The sequence below is a fragment of the Octopus bimaculoides genome, chromosome 16 (assembly GCF_046866305.1).
Source record: "Octopus bimaculoides isolate indiv1 chromosome 16, ASM4686630v1, whole genome shotgun sequence".
NCBI lineage: Eukaryota > Metazoa > Mollusca > Cephalopoda > Octopoda > Octopodidae > Octopus > Octopus bimaculoides.
The window spans coordinates 48,359,897-48,369,896 of NC_142943.1; the positions used below are offsets into that span (position 1 = coordinate 48,359,897).

Below are 10,000 nucleotides of genomic sequence, written 5' to 3' on the forward strand. Positions count from 1 at the left end.
TATACACACACACATATATATATTACATGTATGCATACATATATCTATGGGTATAAATAGACAGACAAGCAGACAGACAGGCAAACAGACAGACAGACAGATAGATGAATGTATATGAATGTATGTAAGTGTATGTTATTGCTTAAGATTCCGTTCCTTTCTCAAACAAACAAACAAACAAAACAAATAACATCAACAACAACATCAACAACAATATAATATTTTTCCCCTTGTCACCATTGACACACTCTGCTTTATGATAGGAGCTTTGAAAGATCTATAATAAAAGTTTATAAACGCTTGGTGTGGAAAGTGTTTGTTTCTTTTCAGCGAGGGAGTTCTCAAGGGAACAGTTTTCTTGTAAATATAGATATTTATAATTTTTTATTTTACAAACATTAATGATTTATTCATGTATAATTTTATTGTTTCTCAGGTCTTTTCATTGTTTATTTTATTTGTTTCAGTCATTGGAGTGGGGGGGGGCCATGCTGGAGCACTGCTCTGAAGGATTTTTGTTGAAAAAAAAAATCCACCCCAGAACTTATTTGTTTTTTTTTTTGTTTTTTTTAAAGTCTGGTACTTATTCTATTGATGTATTTTGCTGGACTGTGAAGTTATGAGGACGTAAACAGACCAACACCGGTTGTCAAGGCCTGATAAGTCAGGACTGACCTGGAGTTAAACAACAAGTGTAGCAGCAAAACCCTCCACCACAACAACAATGATAAAATAACATTAACTACAACAACCAGAATCAACGAGACTTAACCCTTTAGCGTTCAAATTAATATATCAAAAGTAATCCTTATTCATTTACATTTTTAAAAATTAATCCGGTATTATCTTGTAGCTTCAAGATTTGAAAGATGTAATTGTTTATTTTTAGAATGACATTGTAGGGTAGGTGTGAGATGCTGGTTCTGGCCAGTTTGAGCATAAAATGAGTAGAACATTTGGACCGGATGTAGCCGGTTTAAACACTGAAGGGTTAATGCTCATTATACACTTACAATTTACCAAACAACAACAACAACAACAACACCCTTACAATTTTCTTGATTTACTCGTTATCTGAAGTAAAAGATTGTTACCTGAATCAATAACTTTGGCAGCAAGACAGAATTGGGAAGCGCAATTAGTGGGTTTTCTCAATCCTGTTTGACCAAAGAATGGATGAAATTCACAATGACGATCAGTGCCAACTCCACTGCACAAGTGGCATTGAAGTGCACCAATTCCTGCAAAAAAAAAAAAAAGAAAGAAATGAAGAATTAACTGAAAATACCATGTATATTGAATAATACATTTAAGACAGTCATAGTGTTAATTGGTAAGATTAGTGAATGCTATATTATAAAAGGACATTTGATTGCAGAATCTTAATTGCTTAGTGAGTTTTTTTCAATGATTGTTGTTGTAAATTGTTAATGTATGTAGTCAAGTGGTTACGGTATTAGGATCATGATAATAAAATTGTGGGTTCAATTCTTGGGCTGGTTAGATTGTAAATGGAGCATTACTTAAGAAAGGCACTTAATTCCATCTTGCTTCAGTCTACTCAGCTGTAATGAGTACTAGTCAAATGAACAGTAGTCAAGTGCTGGTGCTACCCTCTATCACATCCTGTGTCACATCCTGTGTCACATCCTGTGTCACATCCTGTGTCACATCCTGGATGCCTCTTCTGGGTCAAGAATAGGTGGTCTGAAGGAGTGTCTGCACGTGCTCATGGCTACATAGGCATTTGTAGCAGCTCTGTGATATTGGCTGACATGCAAATATACATTTCTCTATTTCAAAGTTGGCTCAGTCGACTTTGTGTGGTTACACCTTTTGTGTTACACCTTTTCCCAGAAACCTTTCTTTGTGAGTCTGTTCTTGCCATCTCATCCAATCGATGCTTTGGTCACATCTATTCATAAACATTAAGATCTTTTTGATAGAAAAACTATGTGACTTGCCATGTTTCACATATGGACAGCAGAACAGTTTTCAGCTTCATGTTAAAGATCCTTAATTCTGTGTTTGTTGACATGGTCTGTAATCTCCTGAACGCCGTTGTAACCTTCTCAATCCTTGTCTTTATGTCCTGATCTGCTCTGCCCTTCTTATTGATAAAACCTCCCAGGTATGTGAAATAGCAAATCAAATTTGCTTGTGAGGGATGGTTGTGGTGATGGTCTTGTACACAGCAAAAAATAAGTACTGCAGTTGATTTGTTCAATGGTGCTCCAGAATGACCAAAGTCTAATGACTGAAACAAGTCAAAGACAAAAGCTAAAAGATAAGTACATATATATGCATGTACGTGTGTGTGTGTTCACATCTATGTATGTATATATGTGGGTATACATAGGTCACTTTGGTCATTAACCTACCATTTACTTTGTCTTATCCTTTCATTTATCCCCCCACCTATATATATATATATATATACATATATATATGCATATATATATATATATATAGATACACACACACACACACATATATATGCATCTACATATATATATGCATATATATATCCAGTTTCTACAGCTGGATGCCCTTCCTAACGCCAACCACTCAGAGAGTGTAGTGGGTGCTTTTACGTGTCACCCGCACGAAAACGGCCACGCTCGAAATGGTGTCTTTTATGTGCCACCCGCACAAGCCAGTCCAGGGGCACTGGCAACGATCTCGCTCGAAAATCCTACAGGAGCCAGTCAGGCGGTACTGGCAACGGCCACGCTCAAAATGGTGCATCTCATGTGCCACCCGCACAAGAACCAGTCCAGGGGCACTGGCAACGATCTTACTTGGCTTGCCGGGTCTTCTCACGCACAGCCCATTTCCAAAGGTCTCGGTCCGTAGTCATCGCCTCGGTGAGGCCCAATGTACGAAGGTCTTGCCTCACCACCTCAGCCCAGGTCTTCCTGGGCCTACCTCTTCCACGGGTTCCCTCAACTGTTAGGGTGTGGCACTTTTTCACGCAGCTATCCTCCTCCATTCTCACCACATGTCCATACCAGCGCAATCGTCTCTCTTGCACGCCACAACTGATGCTTCTAATGTTCAGCTTTTCTCTCAAGATACTTACACTCTGACGGGTATTCACATTGACATTACACATCCAACGGAGCATACTGGCTTCATTCCTTGCGAGCTTACGTATGTCCTCAGCAGTTACAGCCCATGTTTCACTGCCATGTAGCATGGTTGTTCGTACGCATGCGTCATACAGTCTGCCTTTTACTCTGAGTGAGAGTCCCTTTGTCGCCAGCAGGGGTAAGAGCTCTCTAAACTTTGCCCAGGCTATTCTTATTCTAGCAGCTACACTTTCAGCGCACCCACCCCCACTACTAACTTGGTCGCCCAGATAGCGGAAGCTATCGACTACCTCTAGTTTTTCACCCTGGAATGAGATAGAAGTTGTTTCCTGTTTGTTTGCAGTCTTTATTGCACCTGAACATCTGCCACAAACAAAAACTAACTTGCTAGTTAACCTGCCTTTGATGTTGCTGCACCTCTTAATATATCTATATATGTATATGTATATATATATATATATATATATATATATATATATATATATATATATATATATATATATATACACACATATATATATATATGTGTATGTATGTATGTGCGTATGTTTTACCTAAGGTAATAAATCCCAAAATCCACATCAGGAGATTTGTCTGTTCTTTGAATATTCTCTGGTTTTATTGTTGTTTTTATGTCCATTTTTGTTTTTCTTCTATAGCAAGTGACTAATCTCTTCTCTTTGATAATTGGATTAAAAGCCTTTGGTGGTAATAATTTCTTGGCTCTCTGCTTGTTGATGTAACTAAACTATTGGAATGACAAACTTTTGCCTTTGTTTTTAGACCTTTTTAGTCTTGTTCTATAATATAGTTGGGTTTTTTTTTTTGCTTTTAATCATGAAAAGCATTAAGAAAAAAAGAAATTCTTGTTTTTGTTCTGTTTGAAGTTTGAAGTTTTAAGTATTTACAAATAATTTTCTGTTGTTGGCTAGTTTTGAAGGCTTTTAAGCATTTGATGTTAAAAAAAAAAAACTGATAAAATTACACTCACGTAAAAATAACAATAAAAATAAAAATGAAACAAAGAAAAGCAAAGCAAAATTTCCCATGATCCTCAGTGGCTCACACATAAAGCCAATGGTTAGTTTCTAGAATTTTAATGATCCAAATTAAACAAACCAGTGCAGGAACCTCTATATGGTTGCTTGACCTGCAAGAAATAGCAACCAGATATCTCTTAAATTACATCCTACCACATTAAAAATACACACATTGTATAATGTAGACCTCGTTACAATAGATTTGCCTTACTTTATATCCTAGCACTACATTATCTAATGTATTCTTCCCTTATTTTCAAGGTAGTAGTATATCAGTTGAGGGAAATTTAGCTGCTATTTCTAGCAAGTCAAAAATACAATCTAGAGCAGGGGTTCTCAACTGTTTTTTTTTTTATCTATGGACCCCTATTTTATTCTGATCGACACTCCCATAGCCATTTGATGTCTAAAAACTAGTTTTATAGACACTTCTTTAAAAAATTCCTTTTTTTTTTCACACATTGACTTGTGAAGGTTGAACCCTATAAAATGTTCAACAAGAAACCTAACTCTTTCTTGCAATACATAGCAATACAAACGTGTGAAGCAAAATTTTTTCAGGGGCCCTTAAAATACTATTGTAAATCTCTAATTTACTATTTTGTTGTGTGGGTCCCGCAAAAATCTTATATGAACCTTCAGGGGGTGGGCATACATACCCCAGTCAAGAACCACTGATCTAGAGTCTCCCAGCATGCTGGTGGTGGCACAGTTTGGGATGGCAGTTGAATTTTGTTATTGTTGCTGTTGTTGCTGTTGTTGCTGTTCCCCAAACATTAACACTCACACAACCAGCGTTAACCCTTGGATAGTTGCTGAATATGTGGGTAGCACATAAATATCCAGCACTTTCTGGACAGTCTGCATTCAAGTAATGTTGAGAAGTATACACTATAGACAGACATACAGTGATTTGCAGTGTGACAAAGTGTACAATATACTCTTTTCTACTCTAGGCACTAGGTCTGAAACTTTGGGGGAGGGGGGCCAGTCAATTAGATTGACCTCCAGTATGCAACTGGTACTTAATTTATCAACTCCCGAAAGGATGAAAGGCAAAGTCAACCTTGGCAGAATTTGAACTCAGAATTTGAACTTAAGGTGGCGAGCTGGCAGAAACGTTTAATCCCAGTACAGTCTACCATAATGCTGGGTCAATCAAAGCCTTACAATTGGAATTCAGTAACTGTGTTATAGACTCTTGAAGGAACTTCCTTTGCATAATAACTTAATTTGTCACAGAGTTCAACACCTTTAGGTGCTTTTAATAAAGTCCATTCAATTAAAAACATTCATGCTAGCTCTCTGGACTGAGAATATCTTCCTTATACTAGACTTGGAGGCTCCAAAGATAGGAAAGCTTCAATGTGATGTATTCTAGTATCATTTCCAGGATCAGAGTTAATCTTTCATAGAGTAGACATCTTTAAAATCTCAGAACTAAACTCTGGGATTTATGAGTGAATCACACAGGCTCATGGGAAAATTTTTGTTTTATATTAATTTTGGGGTTTTTTTTTTGTGGAATTCTTTTTTTCTATGGCATTTCCCATCAAATAGAAAAGCTTTGAAAATTAGTCAACAACTTTAGAAAGAAAATAATATACATTTGTAAATATTTAAAACAAAAGACTATATTTTGTCTCAATGTTTTTATAACGAGAAAAAAAGAAAGAAAAGAAAGATCATATACAAAACAAGATTAAAAAAGTCTAAAAAGGACAGAAGCTTGTCATTCCAATAGTCTGGTTACCTCTAATGACAAGAGAATGGAGGAAATATTGCCACCAGAAGGCTTTTAATCCAGTTATCAAAGAGAATAGATTAGTCAGTCTATGGGAAAAAAGTATACATAAAAAAAGTAGAACAAATTTGCAGACTTCAAATCTTCTGATGTGGATTTTTGGATTTATAAGCATTGGTGTGTGTGTATGTATGTATGTGTGTGTGTGTATGTATGTGTGTGTGTGTATATATATGTGTGAGTGTGTGTGCGTGTATGTATGTGTGTGTGTGTGTGCATGTACATGTATATATATTATATATATATATATATATATATATATATATATATATATATATGTATTCACACACACATACATATGCAAACATATATGCAATGTGTGTATATATATATATGTATGCATACATGCACATATAGGTGTGCATGTGTATATATATATATATATATATATATATATATATATATATATATATATATATATATATATATATATATACATATATACACACACACATATATACATACATATATGTATATATTTACACACACACACACACACACACACATATATTCAGGTATGTATAAACACATGCGCATGAATGTAGGTACAGGTATGCTGTTAAACGGTAGCTTTCAGGTGCATTTTAGATGTGAGCATGTATTTATGAGTATGTGCGTTGCAGCAGTAGACATGATAAAAAAATTTATGTGCATTTGAGTGAGTGCATATGTATGCAATGTAGAATGTGTGTCTATATCTGTGTGTGTGTGTGTGTGTGTGTTGGTATGCATCTGTTGGTATACATATGTATGTGTATGTGTATGTGCATGTATATATGTTCGCAATGGTGCAAAGAAGCAAGTGTCTCACTTTGAATCAAAGAATATCTGGGTAAACTAATCGTTTTTAATCTTGTTAAATAATCTACTGAAATAGTTCTGTTCATTCTGAGGACATTTATACCTCTGAGAAAATGTGAGGTTGTCAAGTTTGACAATCTTACTTGCATGTTGATGTTTGTGTACATGTGTGTACGTGTGTGTACATGTGTGTGTGTGTGTGTGTGTGTGTGTGTGTGTGTGTGTGTGTGTGTGTATCCAGTCTTACTTTAGTGGAATTATGGTGGTGTCACTACAATGTCCAGTTCTTGTAGCAGTGTACTGACCCAGAGAGTTATACATGTAATGCACAAGCTGCAGGTAGGGCCTTTCATGCTGGACAAATCAAAGGCTAGTGTCCAAGCTAACATGGATCACTCCTTCCCAGAGGTAAAGGCAGGTTCGTGTTGGGTTAACACCTCTATCTAGAAGAAAGCTAAATCACTGAAGCATTTATATAATGTCAAAACCAAGAGGACCTGGGAGGGGGGGTGGCCTTTCCTTCAGGAAATTATATGCCTGAAGCATGAGTAGAGATAAAACCCACAAAAGAGGTGGAAGACAGATAGAAAAATAAAGGAACCAACTGGACAGAAGCAGAAGAGATATTACAGAGTTGAAAGCAGCGGAGAAAACTTATCAATGTCTTATGCTTCATAAGGAGCTGCATTTCCCCAAGTGGAGAGAGAGAGAGAGAGAGAGGGAGAGAGAGAGAGAGAGAGAGAGAGAGAGAGAGAGAGAGAGAGAGAGAGAGAGAGAGAGAGAGAGAGAGAGAGAGTGTGTGTGGAGGGTTCATTTTGCCTTAGTAAAATGTTGGAAGTTCCATTTTTCCATTGTGAATTGATTGTTGTCCATTTTGCTTTGGTGAAGTAATAGGGGCTAGGTTTTAATTTAGTGAAGAAAATGGGTGGTCCCTTTTGCCATAGGAAAGTGATGGAAGTTCCATTTTCCCTCTAGGTGAATAGAGATTGGGAAGGATGTTCATTTTGCCTCAACAAATTCTGTCCGATCCATGCAAGTATGGAAAAGTGGGCATTAAATGGTTATGATGAAGATGATGATGATGACAATGATGACAATGATGACTATCATCATCATCATCATCATCATCATCATCATCACAACAGTCACTCAGTAATTTGCTGTGCCTATAATTCTTCTTCCATCTCTTTTAAAAATATGATGTTAACAGAAATGTTAAAATGAGCAAATTTTTAACACTTCTGTTCATACTGGATATAAAAAATTAGAGAGTAACAAGGAACTTATCCAAATTTTAGGAAATAAAAGAGTTTAACCCTTTTGTTACTAACCCGGCTGAAACCAGCTCTGGCTCTGTAGTACAAATGTCTGGTTTTCATAAGTTTTGAATTAAAATCTTCCACCAAACCTTAGTCACAATTTATGTTCCTAACACTAGCTCAATGTTAACTAAGCTATTTTATTAAATTCTTTGTTATATTTAAAATAATTGAAAGTAACACAGAACATCTCGAAATAAATACAGTAATGAAAGGGTTAATGCTTAATTCAGGCATTTTCCACCCCTGTGCCATATACCACAGAGGTCTGCAGGTGTGCTGCTAGATTTTAAGTTTCAATGTAACCAAAATCCTTTGAAAATCCAAATACATAAAATACTCATATGTCTTTAATATACTGTGCTGATGCACAAGCATTTCTTTGCAGCAAAGTGCAGTACATGTCTCTGTCCCAGTTTTGAAATAATTTTACGACTTTATAATATAAAACTTTTTATGCCACATAAAGCTTTTATCAATTAATTCAGTGTGATGGGGATTAAAAATGTTTGAAAATTGCTGGTTAATATGTTTGAAGAGAGTTTATTATTGTCTTAACGTCTACTTTTCTATGCTTGCATGGGTTAGATAGAGTATAGGAATTTTTTAGAAAATTCTAGATAAATCAGACTGTGTGGCCTTCATGCCATAATGGATGTGAGTGATCTTATGCTACTAAAATCAAGATGAGACGGAATTTACACTTTTGCAAAATTTATCATATATACTCGTGTATATGCTACATCCAGTGCCAGAATTACCATTGTGCTCAGGTTGGCTTAAGTACAGGGCTCTATTGATCAGGTGTGGGGAGTATCTTCCTGCCCTCAAAATTTGACTAAGACTTGTCTTTAAAAATAATGATTGATTTGGTAAGATTTGACTGATCTGGTAAAACTAATTGATTTGGTATAAATAATGATTGATCTGGTAAAACTACTCTTAAATTTCCTGAGCATGTATGTCTGACTGTCCAAGTAAGGGCCCTCATAACTTAACTAGCACAGGGTCTCATTTGCCCTAAATCCAGCACTGACTGCATCCCTAATTTAGTGTTAAGTCTTGGTACCAAATTCTTTCCCACCATAGTTTTAGCTTTGCTACATGTATAAACAACCGTAGGCTTTTCAATTAAAATCCAGTACAAAATACATGAGTAAATACAGTGAGTTTACTCTGCAGAAGAAGAGGCTGAGAATTCTAAATTTTATTGAATTATTACGTGCAGGATCTTCTTCTGTTGAAGGAACGCAGTGTGATTGCATCATTAGTGCAGCAGGACTGCAACCTGATTGCAGCTTGGTGTCACATGACTGCTGCATGCTAGTAGTATGCCTGTAGCGTGACAGTAGTACAACTTGCAACATGGCTTCAGTACAACTGCTGCACACCTTGCAACGTAACTGCAGGATGACTGCAGTATGGATATCTGCACAATCTAACAGCAGAAGACATTAAAATATCTCGTTTACAATTTCTTAAATTTGGAGGGACAATTTCAGTCAGTGAGTCAACAACCAACAAATCATCACCACCACTACCATCATCATCATCGTCATCATCATCATCTGTAGCAGTAGTGTTGGAGATACCATTGTCATTATCATCATCATTGTCATTATCATCATCATTGTCATCATCAGCTGTTGTCTCCACTATTAAGACAATAAGGAGATAAGTAATCTGTAGATCTGTCATCAACTGGGATTGCATGTTTTCTCTCACTCCATTAACCTGATCATCTATATAAATCAAACTTTCACTATTTCCTTTTATTAATGTTAATTAATAATTGCACTTAACTTTGAACGATTTAATTATTGCCTAGAGAGAGAGAGAGAGAGAGAAGAGAGGAGTAGTTATTCATATTAAATTTGAATGTACCATATTTCAAAGAGGGACACATTTCCTGATTCTGCCATGTCCAGTATTCCCATAAACCTT

At 36.1% G+C, this 10,000-nt stretch overlaps 1 protein-coding gene and 1 long non-coding RNA gene across 2 annotated transcripts in view; one reads left to right on the plus strand and one right to left on the minus strand.

The window, feature by feature from the left end:
* Positions 1 to 2,400, minus strand: part of LOC106869578 (uncharacterized) — a 9,509-nt gene extending 7,109 nt beyond the window's left edge. Inside the window, exon 1 of the mRNA XM_014915375.3 lies at positions 1,095 to 2,400. The gene's annotated coding sequence lies outside the window, so the exon portion shown is untranslated. The remainder of the gene's footprint in view (positions 1 to 1,094) is intronic.
* The window catches only part of LOC128249691 (uncharacterized), an 18,898-nt gene that overhangs the window by 6,778 nt on the left and 2,120 nt on the right, over positions 1 to 10,000 (plus strand). The window lies entirely within an intron of this gene.